This window comes from Mustelus asterias, chromosome 2 (assembly GCF_964213995.1).
Source record: "Mustelus asterias chromosome 2, sMusAst1.hap1.1, whole genome shotgun sequence".
NCBI lineage: Eukaryota > Metazoa > Chordata > Chondrichthyes > Carcharhiniformes > Triakidae > Mustelus > Mustelus asterias.
Genome location: NC_135802.1, coordinates 139,422,451 through 139,436,128, shown reverse-complemented (window position 1 = coordinate 139,436,128; position 13,678 = coordinate 139,422,451). Strand labels below are relative to the sequence as shown.

The window sequence follows — 13,678 nt, the reverse complement described above, 5'->3', positions numbered from 1 at the left end:
TCCTTCTGATGCTAATCTGATCTAGAAGACAGCACAGTGGTTAATACTGTTGCCTCATAGTGCCTAGGGTCTGGGTTCATTTCCAGCCTTGGGTGATTGCCTGTGTTTGCACATTCTCCCCATGTCTACGTGTGTTTCCTCTGGGTGCTCCGGTTCTTCCTACAATCCAGAGATGTGCAGGTTAGGTGGATTGGCCATGCTAAATTGTCCCTTAGTGTCCAAAGATGTGTGGGTTAGGATGCATTATTGGGGTGAATACGTGGGTTTTTATTGTAGCATTTATTGCCCATCCCTAGTTGCCCTTGAGAAGGTGATGGTGAGTTGCCTTTTTGAAATGCTGCAGTCTACATGCTGTGAGTTGACTCACAATGCCGTTAAGGAGGGATTTCCAGAATTTTGACCCAGTGTCTGTGAAGGAATAGCGATATATTTCCAAGTCAGGATAGTGAATGGCTTATAGGGGAACTTGCAGGTGGTGGTGTTCTCATGTATCTGCTGCCCTTCTTCTTCTAGATGGAAGTGGTTATGGGTTTGGAAGGTGCTGTCTAAGGATCTTTGGTGAATTGCTGCAGTGCATCTTGTAGATAGTACACACTGCTGCTACTGAGCATCGGTGGTGGAGGGAGTGGAATGTTTGTAGATGTGGTGCCAATCAAGCGGGCTGCTTTGTCCTGAATGGTGTCAAGCTTCTTGAATGTTGTTGGAGCTGCACCCATCCAGGCAAGTGGGGAGTATTCCATTACACTTCTGACTTGAGCCTTGTAGATGGTGGACAGGCTTTGGGGAGTCAGGAGGTGAGTTACTCGCTGCAGTATTCCTATCCTCAGACCTGCTCTTGTAGGCACTGTGTTAATGTGGCGAGTCCAGTTGATTTTCTGGTCAATGGTAACTCCAAGGATATTGACAGTGGGGGCAACACCGCTGAATGTCAAGGGGCAGTGGTTAGAGTGTCTGTTATTGGTGATGGTCATTGTCTGGCATTTGTGTGGCGTGAATGTCACTTGCCTAGATATTGTCCAGATCTTGTTGCATTTGAACATGGACTGTCCAGTATCTGAGGAGTCACGAATAGTGCTGAACATTGTGCATTCATCGGCGAACATCCCCACTTCTGACCTTATGATGGAGGGAAGGTCATTGATGAAGCAGCTCAAGATGATTGGGTCTAGGACACTACCCTGAGGGACTCCTGCAGGGATGTTCTGGAGCTGAGATGACTCACTCTCCAGAACCATAACCATCTTTATATGTACCAGGTATGACTAACCAGTGGAGAGTTTGCCCCCTGATACCCTTGATTCCAGTTTGGCTGGAGCTGCTTGATGCTTCACTCGATTGAATACGGCCTTGATGTCAAGGGCTGTCACTCTCTCATGATTAGTGTAAGCTTCAGCCATTTAGCAACATTTTTAAACTTTGGGAAGAAGGATGGGCAAACTGCCGATGCAATTTTAACACAATCAACATTTTGTTCTTCAAATCCCTATTCCTGGATACTAATAGCAATTCTTTAATTTCTTAGTAGATTCCAGAGATGAGGGGTTTGTCGTATAAAGAGAGATTGAACAGTTTAGGCCTATACTCTCTGGAATTTAGAAGAATGAGGGGAGATCAAATTGAGGTATTCAAGATGATAAAAGGTATGGATAAAGTAGACGTGCAGCAGATACTTCCTCTTGTGGGGCATTCTAGGATGAGAGGTCATAGTCTTAGGATAAGGGGCAGCAAATTTAAAACAGAGTTGAGGAGAAACTACTCCCAAAGGGCTGTGAATCTGTGGAATTCGCTGCCCCAAAGTGCGGTGGATGCTGGGACAGAGAGTAAATTTAAGGAGGAGTTGGACAGATTTTTAATCGGTAATGGGTTGAAGGGTTATGGGGAGAAGGCAGGAAAATGGGGATGAGGAGCATATCAGCCATGATCGAATGGCGGAGCGGACTCAATGGGCCGAATGGCCTAATTCTGTTCCGATATCTTATGAACTTATCAAAAGTTATTAAACTTATTAAAAGTTAGGTTTTATTAAAGGAACACAATAGTATCCAGATTACGTAAATTGGCACCATAAGCGCTGCTGGAAATGAATGTTTTCTGAGGAATTCTTTTAAGGGTCTCTGACGTCTGTTTCAGCAGTGAATATCTGTCCACAAATTGGATACTTCTGGGACAGTCTAATGACTTTAATGCTAACATAAAAGCAAAATACTGCGGCACTGGAAAGTTGAGATAAAATCAGAAAATGCTGGAAAAGCACAGCAGGTCTGGCAGCGTCTGTGGAGAGAGAAATTGAGTTAACGTTTCGAATCCGGATAACTCCTCTTCAGCATTTTCGGCTTTTATAACTTAAATGCCAGCACTGATTGGGGAATCGCTAGATGGAAGTTTTGTAATCTTGCAGTACACTGAAATCAGTTATGTAATCTGGAAACCTTATTAAAATCTGGCCACGCATCATAAGCACTTAATAAGTCATCCTTTTGATGAATTTGTTTCCATATAATCCAAATCTTGCTCCATGTCCAAATGCACTGACTCTCAACTGCCAAAGTACTCTGCATCTTATTTTGCTTTCAGATGGTAAGTGTCAAAGCTATTCCCTGTTTTTTTTATCTTCAGCAAGGAAGTAAATCATGTCCACATGGTTACTTCATTCTTCAATTGCTCATAAGGTCCACGCTCAGAAAATAGCAGCTGGGAATCATACCCCAACGCTTGACATTTTCATTCAGCCATTTACCAGATTATGCCAAACTACTGTTTCTTAATGTTAACTCCAAATGCAGTCTTTTTGGCTGAAGAAAGCTTGGCTTTCAATTGTTTATTTTCAAATAGTAACCATTCTCTGCTACCATTATAAAACTCCTATGGCTGGCTGGAAAGAAGCCAAGTCTTCACTTCTTCCAGAATGCCAGGTTAAAGTCCAACACGTTTATATGGAATCACGAGCTTTCGGAGTGCTGTTCCTTCATCAGGCGATGAAGGAGCAGTGCTCCGAAAACTTGTGATTCCAAATAAACCTGTTGGACTTTAACTTGGTGTTGTGAGACTCCTTACTGTGCCCACCCCAGTCCAACGCCGGCATCTCCACCTCTTCCAGACAAAGATTTATTCTAATGCACAAAATTCCAGTCCCAGATCATCACTTGTTTCCCCTTTTCGATGCACCCAGTGATGTGCTGAACCAATTAACCTCTAATTACTAACTTAATCACTTGCTGATGATTTTCCATCGTAACAGCATCTACCTGCCCAAGTATTCCTGACCACACAATAAAAGCAGGGACAATCCAACCCAGCCTCTTTCTCCATAAGCAAAGTGATAGAAGATGTCATCAGCAGTAATAACCTGCTCACATGCTCAGTTTGGATTCTGCCAGGGCCATTCACCCCCAATCTCATTGCAGCCTTTTTCCAAACATCGACAAAAGAGCTGAATTCAAGAGACAATGTGAGAGTGACAGCTCTTGGCATCAAGGTGGCATTTGACCAAGTGTAGCATCAAGGAGCTTTAGCAAAACTGAAGTTGATGGGAATCTGGAAAAACCCTCCTCTACCTAGTGGGAATCACGTAGCACAAGGGATGACATGGTGGCACAGTGGTTAGCACTGCTGCCTCACAGCGCCAGGGACCCGGGTTCAATTCTGGCCTCGGGTGACCGTGCAGAGTCTGCACGTTCTCCCCGTGTCTGCATGGGTTTCCTCCGGGTGCTCCGGTTTCCTCCCACAGTCCAAATATGTGTGGGTTAGGTTGATTAGCCATGCTAAATTCTCCCTTAGTGTCAGGGGGATTGGCAGGGTGAATGCGTGGGGTTGCGGGGATAGGGCCAGGGTGGGAGTGCAGACTCGATGGGCCAAATGGCCTCCTTTTGCACTGTAGGGACTCTATGAAAGGAAGATGGTGGTTAATCATCTCAGTCCCGGAACATAATCGCAGGAGTTCCCCAGGGTAGTGTCCTAAACTCAACGAGCTGCTTCATCAATGACCTCTCGGGCTCGGAAATCTTCTAAGCGAGAGGCAGCACTCAGCAACACTGTTGCAAAGTTGGCCAATGACTGAGACATGGTGCCATCAACCCAGCAACAACCAAACGGTCTCAGATATATTCCACTTCCACAATGCCGTCACCAAGAGGGAACACAACAGCTCCTTGAATGGCAAGAGACTGAATCACAAATAACATCCTGTTTATCGTGGTGTTACCCTGGACTGAATACTGACAGACAAAAATCATGAGCAAGACAGCAGCAAAATGCAAAACAACTTACTCAGTAAACTTTATCTACTTGACTGTAGAGTACTGTGCATCAGTATGGTAAAGCTAATTCTATACCAGTCTTGTAAATACCCAGCTCAACACAACAATGCGTATCACCTCGGGTACCCTCCAATCAACTCAACTCCCTTAGCTCCCAGTCCTCAGCAACGTCCCACTCCCTCAGATAAGGAGGAGATTGCAACACCAAAGCTCCTAGAGAAGGTTTACATCAACCCAAGCCTGCTGCTAAACCAGGACCTTACCAGAGCGGCATGGTGGTACAGTAGTTAGCACTGCTGCCTCACAGCGCCAGGGACCCTGGTTCAATTCCCGGCTTGGGTCACTGTCTGTGTGGAGTCTGCACGTTCTCTGCGTGGCTCTCCGGGTGCTCCGGTTTCCTCCCACAGTCCGCAAGACGTGCTGGTTAGGTGCATTGGCTATGCTAAATTCTCCCTCAGTGTACCCGAACAGGCGCCAGAGTGTGGCGACTAGAGGCTTTTCACAATAACTTAATTGCAGTGTTAATGAAAGCCTACTTGTGACACTAATAAATAAACTTTAAATTCCCCTGCTGCTCACCTCCCATCACACCAGCCCATATGGCTAAGATCACTGTGCCAAGGAATAACAGCAGAGGTCCTATGGTAGCCGGAATGGAACCAATGTGCCACTGTATGTCGTTGGTGGAAGGAGTGAATGTTGAAGGTGGTAGATGGGGTATCAATCAAATGGGCTGTTTTGTCCTGGATAATGCTGAACTTCTTGAATGTTGTTGGAGCTGCACTCATCCAGGCAAGTAGAGAATATTCCATCACACTCCTGACTTGGACCTTTTGGATGGTGGACAGGATTTGGGGATTCAGGAGATGAGTTAGTCACCCAGAATTTGAAGCCTCTAATCTGCTCTTGTAGCCACAGTATTTATCCGGCGAGTCCAGTTCAGTTTCTGGTCAGTGGTAACTCCCCCAGTGTGTTGATAGAGGGAGATCCCGCGATAGTAATACCATTGATTGTTAAATGGGGATGATTAGATTCTCTTTTGGTAGAGAAGCCTTTGCCTGGCATTTGAGTGGCGTGAATGTTACTTGTCACTTATCAGTCCAGAGCTGACTGTTATCCAGGCTTTGCTGCATAAGGGCACAGACTGTTTCGGTATCTCAGGAATCCTAAATGGTGCCGAACATTGTGTAAACAACAGTGAAGAATCCCACTTCTGATCTTATGATGAAGGGAAGATGAAGCAGCTGAAGATGCTTGGACCCCGGACACTACACTGAGGAACCACTGCAGCAATATCCCAGGACTGAGAGGATTGAGCTCCAACAACCATCTTTTTTTTCTGTCGTGTATGACTCCAACCAGCAATGGATTTCACCCCTGATTCTCATTGACTTCAGTTTTGCTAGGGTTCCCTGATGCCCCTCTTGGTCAAATGTTGCCTTGATGTCAAGGACAGTCACTCTCACTTCACTCTTGGAGTTCAACTCTTCTGCCCATGTTTGGACCAACGCTGTAATGAGGTCAGGAGCTGAGTGGCCCTGGCGGCACCCACACTGAGCATCAGTGAGTATGTTATTGCTGAGTAAATGCAGCTTGGTATCACTCTTGATGACTCTTTCCATCACGTTGCTTATGTTCGAGAGTAGACCGATGGGATAGTAGTTGGTTGGGTTGGATTTGTCCTGCTTTTGTGGACAGGACATACCTACCATACAATTTCCATATTGGGTAAATGCCAATGTTGTAGCTGTACTTGGAGCACATTGGCTAAGAGTATGGCTCGTCCTGGAGCAGAAGTCTTCAGTACTATTGCCAGAATGTTGTCAGGATCCATAAACTTTGCAGTTATCCAGTACTCGATATCACTTGGGATGAATCTAATTGGCTGAAGACTGATATCTGTGATGCTGGGGATTCAGGAGGAATCTGATTGAGGGCATCCCCTCTCAACCTCTAGCTAAAGATTTTGCCATCTCACGGAGTGTGATGGCAGCATAGTAAATGATGGGCAGGGGGGCAGTGCGGGACAGCACTGGGAGCGACTTGGTGAGAGATCGATTCAGGGTGACATTCCGGTATTTCAGGTGGGTGTAATGGGTAAGACCCCTCCCACAGAAAGACACAGTAAGACGTCGAACAACACCAGGTTAAAATCCAACAGGTTTATTTGGAATCATGAGCTATTGGAGCGCTGTTCCTTTATCAGAACTCACCAAATGAAGGAGCAGTACTCCAAAAGCTCGTGATTCCAAATAGACTTGTTGGAATTTAACCTGGTGTTGTGAGACTTCTTACTGTGCCCCATCCCAGTCCAACATTGGCATCTCCACCTCAAGTCCACAGAAGGAAACACTGAGCTCTTTCCCAGTGGTGGGGTCCTGTGATGAAACGGTGGCATAGCTTTCCCCTCTCAGTTGGGACATAGAACATAGAACATTACAGCGCAGTACAGGCCCTTCGGCCCTCGATGTTGCGCCGACCAGTGGTACCAATCTAAAGCCCCTCTAATCTACACTATTCCAATATCATCCATATGTTTATCCAATAACCACTTGAACGCTCTCAACGTTGACTAGTCCACCACTGCTGCAGGCAGGGCATTCCACGCCCTTACTACTCTCTGAGTAAAGAACCTACCTCTAACATCTGTCCTATATCTCTCACCCTTCAGTTTAAAGCTATGTCCCCTCATGCTAGCCAACACCATCCGAGGAAAAAGGCTCTCACTATCCACTCTATCTAATCCTCTGATCATCTTGTATGCCTCTATTAAGTCACCTCTTAACCTTCTTCTCTCTAACGAAAACAACCTCAAGCCCCTCAGCCTTTCCTCATACGATTTTCCCACCATACCAGGCAACATCCTGGTAAATCTCCTCTGCACCCTTTCCAACACTTCCACATCTTTCCTATAATACGGCGACCAGAACTGTACGCAATACTCCAAATGCGGCCGCACCAGAGTTTTGTACAGTTGCAGCGTGACCTCCTGGCTCCGAAACTCAATCCCTCTACCAATAAAAGCTAACACACCGTACGCCTTCTTAACAACCCTATCAACCTGGGTGCCAACTTTCCGGGATCTATGCACATGGACACCCAGATCCCTCTGTTCATCCACACTACCAAGTATCTTACCATTAGCCCAGTACTCTGTATTCCTGTTACTCCTTCCAAAGTGAATCACCTCACATTTTTCTGCATAAAACTCAATTTGCCACCTCTCAGCCCAGCTCTGCAGCTTATCTATGTCCCTCTGTAACCTGCCACTTCCCTCCGCACTGTCTACAACTCCACCGACTTTAGTGTCATCCGCAAATTTACTAATCCATCCTTCCACGCCCTCATCCAAGTCATTAATAAAAATGACAAACAGCAGTTGCCCAAAACAGATCCTTGCGGTACACCACTAATAACTGAACTCCAGGATGAATATTTCCCATCAACCACCACCCTTTGTTTTCGTACAGCTAGCCAATTCCTGATCCAAACCACTAAATCACCCTCAATCCCATGTGTCCGTATTTTCTGCAAAAGCTTACCATGGGGAACCTTATCAAACGAATAACGGTTGTTCATTAGGTGTTGTTAAACCTAAGGGTTTTGCAACATTTAATGATTGTTTTAAGCTTGAGCAGCAGGCCCTCACGCCAGGCACTGTTAAATGTTGCTAACAAACTTCAGCTATTTCTGGAATCCTGCTACAATATTGACAGCGGGTACAAAGAGCTGGTCAGAGCAGATTCTTCCTCTGAAGCTTCAAAAACTGTTTTTATTTAGTTAAGGATGAAGTATTTGACAACTTTGTACACTGAAGATTGATGGGAATGTAGATTTTAGGATTGTATGTTGGTTTTCCTGGCTGTAGGATAGCAACAACCTCTCAATGGTGCCAGATTTCGGCAATTATCCCTGTCAAATACATTGGCAGAGATTTTGACAAGCCACATGCCTCCAGGACCATAAGATATAGGAGCAGAATTAGGCCATTCAGCCCATTGGGTCTGCTCCGCCATTCAATCATGGCTGATATGATTCTCATCCCTATTCTCCTGCCTTCACCCCGTAACCCTTGATCCCTTTATTGATCAAGAACCTCTCTTTCTTTGTCTTAAAGACCTGGCCTCCACAGCCGTCTGTGGCAATGAGTTCCACAGATTCACCACCCTCTGCCTGAAGAAATTCCTCCTCATCTCCGTTTTAAAGGAGCGTCCCTTCACTCTGAGGTTGTGCCCTCGAGTTCTAGCCTCTCCCATTCGTGGAAACATCCTCTGCACATCAACTCTATCTAGGCCTCTTAGCATTCTGTAAGTAAGGACGGCATGGTGACACAGTGGTGAGCACTGTTGCCTCACAGCGCCAGAGACCTAGGTTCAACTGGCCTCGGGTCACTGTCTGTGTAGTGTTTGCACATTCTCTCTGTGACTGCATGGGTTTCTTCTGGGTGCTCCTGTTTCCTCCCACACTCCAAAGGTGTGCAGGTTAGGTGCATTGGCTATGCTAAATTGCCCCTTAATGTCCCAAGATGTGCAGGTTAGATAGATTAATAAATATACGGGGTTACATGGATAGGGTGGGTGCAGGGGGCTGGGTAAGGTACTCTATCAGAGAGAGTAGGTGCTGATGAGATAGGCCGAATGGCCTCCTTCTGCAATGTGGGGATTCTATGATTCGGGCCTAATTGTGGAGGAATTCTGGGTTAGTGCCATTGAAACTGGTGGCTTTCCCATATTTGTCAGCACTGCATCCATCTCTTTGGATGAGAAGGAACTCAGAAAAGGTTATGCGTGCAGTGGCATTTTGCAGAGAGAACTTATGCATTTTTTTTTCAGAGGTAGGCATTGCATCGCAAGGGCATCTGCACTGACCTGTGACAGCTCTGGAAAGGGCAGTGTGATGGTGTCAAGCCAGTTGCAGAATTTCCAAATGGAGCATGAGAAATTCAGGTTTGTAATGGTTGGTTGCCAGCGCACTAATCTGCTTTTGTCTAGACAATCGATGAGTGCTGTTGCTGTATCCGGGCCTGAAGCAACATTAAACTCCTCCTACAGTTTCTCGCTGTCCTGAGTCCGGGATGGCACTTAATCTTTCCTGTAGTGATGCAGGATGCTTCTGGTGGCCCTCACTTAGAGTAGTTGAGCAAAATGGGTGTATGTATTTCAGGCCTGCATTATTCTCTGGATCGTGTTCATGACATTGCTTGTAAGATGAACTGTGAAACCTTATAACAACAATGACAACAACTTAATTATGTAGCACCTTTTAAGGCAAAACAGTGCCCAACGGTACCTCACAGGAGCCTTATAATCAAAATATTGCACCGAGTCACATATGGAGACATTGGCCAGAGTTTTCTGGCAGTTCACACCCTGCCGTCGCTACAAGCAAGGATGGAAAATTTGGCGCTCAGCTAAATCTCCGTTCACTTGCAGTGGGAGCAGAGAATCCTGCTGGCGTGAACGGCCGGAAAATTCTGGCCATTAGGTCTGGCAAATAAAAGCTTGGTAAAAGAAGTAGGATTTAAGGAGCGGCACAGTGGTTAGCACTGCTGCCTCACAACGCCAGGGACCCGGGTTTGATTTCCGGCTTGGGTCACTGTCTATGTGGAGTTTGCACATTTTCTGCGTGTGTTTCCTCCGGGTGCTCCCCTTTCCTCCTACAATCCAAAGTTGTGCGGGTTAGGTGGATTGGCCATGCTAAATTGCCCCTTAGTGTCAGGGGGACTAACTAGGGTAAGTGCATGGGGTTGTGGGGATAGGGCCTCGGTGGGATTGTGGTTGGTGCAGACTCGATGGTTCGAATGGCCTCCTTCTGCAGTGTAGGATTCTATGAATGTCTTAAAGGATGAAAGAGAGGTGGAGAGGTTTAGGGAGGGAATTCCGGATCATAAGGCCTAGGCCGATAGTGGAGCGATTAAAATCGGGAATACTCGAGGGAACAGAGTTAGAGGGTTGTGGGGCTGGAGAAGATTAGGGATAGGGAGAGGACAAGACTATGGAGGGGTTTGAAAACAAAGATGAGATTTTTAAAATCAAAACTTTGCTCGATAGGAGAACGGGACCCGGTGCGTATTGAGACACAGAGTTTGGGTTGCCCTCAAGTTTGGGGAGGATAGAATGTGGGAGGCTGGCCAGGATTGTGTTGGAATAGTCGAGTTTAATGGTAAGATAGGCATGAATGAGGGTTTCAGCTGCTGAAGTCAGATCATGTTACGGAGGTGGAAACAGGTGGTCTTAGCGAGGGTGCGAATATGGGGTCAGACACTCCTCTCTGAGTCAAATGTGACACCAAGGTCACGAATCGATTCGTTTAATCTCAGATTACTGCCATGGGGAGGGATGGAATCAGTAGCTAGGGAACAGTGTTTGGAGCATATAAAGAATGGCTTCTGTCCACCCAATGCTTAATTGGAGCAAACCTTTGCTCATGTGGTACTGGAAGTCCAATAAACAGTCTGATGATGTCACAACCATGGAGGAGTTGCGAGAGGTAGTGGTGAGGTGGAACTGACTATTGCAAGTGTATCCGTGAAAGCTAATTTACAGAAATTCCACTTGAGTTTCAGGACTGAGATGACTGTCGGCACCTTGATGCAGGGGACAGCACTCTAGTTGTTCACTGCTCTGGCTACTTTTTGGAAGTCCCTCATGTTGAAATCATTGCTGTAGATTAATTGGGTGGTTGACGTTTGGTCAGCCGATGCTTGGCCATGTTTCTAGTGGCTTGTAAACATTCATTATGTTCAGCCCGTCCACTTTGATTGTAATGGAGAATGCTGAGCTGTCTGTTGGTGGATTTCTTCAGCTTGGCCTTGATGTATGTGACCATACCATACTTTGTTGGATATTGTTGGCACACTGTCACGTGGAATCCATGGATCTTCATTCAGTATGGGTTGGATACTTTCTTCGAAGAGCAGGAATGTCAATCATTTGTGTTCTGTGTTCCCTTGACCAGATCTCACACTTGGCTCTGGTAGACTTTCAGTGTTGAGTTGATTAAATGTGGCGTGCTAGGCCTATTATCCTGGTCGGTTGGTCCTGAAAGAAACCTTTTGTTGACGAATTTGTTGCTTTTCAGACTGGGCATTCCGGAGTTCACTCAGCTTCTTGATGACATTAACTGGCAAATTCTTGATGAATTAGCACATGCACGGACACCACATTTGTTAAGTTGTCTTTTGTATTCAACCTAAAATAATGTCTTTCAATTAGATACATACAGTACTGCTTTTTATTCGGTTAATAGTGTCACCTTGGGTAACTTTTAGACAACCCACCAATTGAGTATCAAGTTCGTGACCATGGTTGCTGGAATAGAATTACAAAGTACAGAAGGAGGCCATTTAGCCCACTATGGCTGTGCTGGTTCTTTGACAGAGTTATCCAATTAATCTCTATAGCAAATTAGGTTATTGAGTTGGATGATCAGCTATGATCGTAATAAATGGCGGAGCAAGCTCGAGGGGCCAGATGGGGCCTCCTGCTCCAATCTTCTATGTCCCTTCCAATCTCACTCCAGTGTTCTCTCCCCATTGTCCTGAAAATTATTCCTTTTGAGTACACATCCAATGCCCTTTTAAAATTTGCTGTTGAATCTGCTTCTACCATCTTTTCAGGCAGTGCTCTATAGATCATTAGAACACATGCATAAAATTATTTCTCATCTTTTCTGTAGCTCGTCTGCTAATTATTGTAAATCCTCTGGCAGTTTCTCTACCTGTTCTATCAAACCTGTCAATATTTTGAACACCTCTTTTAAATCTCTCGACTTTCTCTGCTCAAAGAAGAGGTAAGAATATTTTGGTTTAGTTATTGCATTGTCCAACATTGGGAAAAGTCCACAGCTAGTTATTTTGTTGTTATTGCGGTTTGTTATTGCTGTTGTTCAGAGTCTGGCCCCGCAATGTTAGTGGGAGCGATGTGGTTAGGGAACAGGCAGAACTCATTGGCATGAAGGATCAACCTTTTCCATTGGACACCTGCTGTCTGAGCTCACATGCGCAGAATGGTCACTGAAGCGAGGCACTGGAGGGCCACTGGGATTGAGGGAATGGGATTTTGAACAAGGGTGTTAGCAGGGGCCTTCAAGGAGTGAGGGGCTTCAAGTTTGGTTTGTTTTTGGAATGTTAAGAGGTGAGGAGGGTCTGGAAAGCACAGTATGTGGCGTCGTCAATGTGTGAGGTCACCAAATCGAAAGGTGAGTTGAGTGCTTGTGCTAAGAAAAGTCGAACGGTGAACACGTAACACGATCAGGTGATGGTCTCCGAGTTTAAATTCAACAACTTGCTTGTGAATCTATGATGCAAAACTGTGAGTTTACTGAATGATTGGGCCTATTTTTTGATAGTTGTGATTTGTGTTAAACACGCAATTAGTTTGGTGAGGAATGCAGTGCTCTGCTATTTAGAGAGAGTTTGTTTAAGCCCCAAAGCCTGGTTCAGATACTTGACTCCAGGGCTGAAATCTTACCGAATCTTGCAGTTTGTTATTGCTGTTGTTCAGAGTCTGGCCCCGCAATGTTAGTGGGAGCGATGTGGTTGGGGAGCAGGCAGAACTCATTGGCATGCAGGATCAACCTTTTCCATTGGACACCTGCTGTCTGAGCTCACATGCGCAGAATGGTCACTGAAGCGAGGCATTGGGGGGCCACTGGGATTGAGGGAATGGGATTTTGAACAGGGGCCTTCAAGCCGACGAGATTTTCCCATCCTGCCGCAGTGAACGGAGATTTGGCAGGCCGCCAAATCCTCCGACTTCATCGCAGCAGGAGCATGGCGTGAACGGCAGGTAAGATCGCACCCAAAGTCTTCAGGCATGTGCAGTGCCGGGGCATTCCAAGGGTGTCCGCCTTGGGATATTTAACCGTGATTGGTTGGCCCATTCAGGTGGATGCTAAAGATCCCATGGTGTGGTTTGAAGACGGTTAGCGAGTTCTCCCAGCAACCTGGCTGCATTCACACACCGCCCCATTCCCTCGTTTTATTTTTTTAACCAAGAGATTGACTAGTCCTTCATCTTATCCCTGCCTGTGTCCAACGATAACTGCACTCCAAAATAAAAATGCAGCCAAAATGTTTCACTTTGCTAAGATGCTATCAGTATGAGTACTGTTGAGCATTTTATTGCTATATTGAGTAGGTTTTGTTCATTACGCTGGGATCAGTAATATACTAACCCAAATAGTTAGCGCTGCTGCCTCACAGCGCCAGGAACCCGGGTTTGATTCCCGGCTTGGGTCACTGTCTGTGTGGAGTTTGCACATTCTTCCCGTATCTGCGTGGGTTTCCTCCGGGTGCTCCGGTTTCCTCCCACAGTCCAAAGATGTGCAGCCTAGGTGCATTGGCCACGCTAAAAAAATTGCCCCTTAGTGTCAGGGGGCTGGCTAGGGTAAATGAATGGGGTTATATGGGCATAGGGTCT

At 45.9% G+C, this 13,678-nt stretch overlaps 1 protein-coding gene across 8 annotated transcripts in view; it reads left to right on the top strand.

Annotated features, from left to right (window-relative positions):
* LOC144511763 (engulfment and cell motility protein 1) overlaps nt 1–13,678 on the top strand; it is a 275,624-nt gene that overhangs the window by 89,722 nt on the left and 172,224 nt on the right. The window lies entirely within an intron of this gene.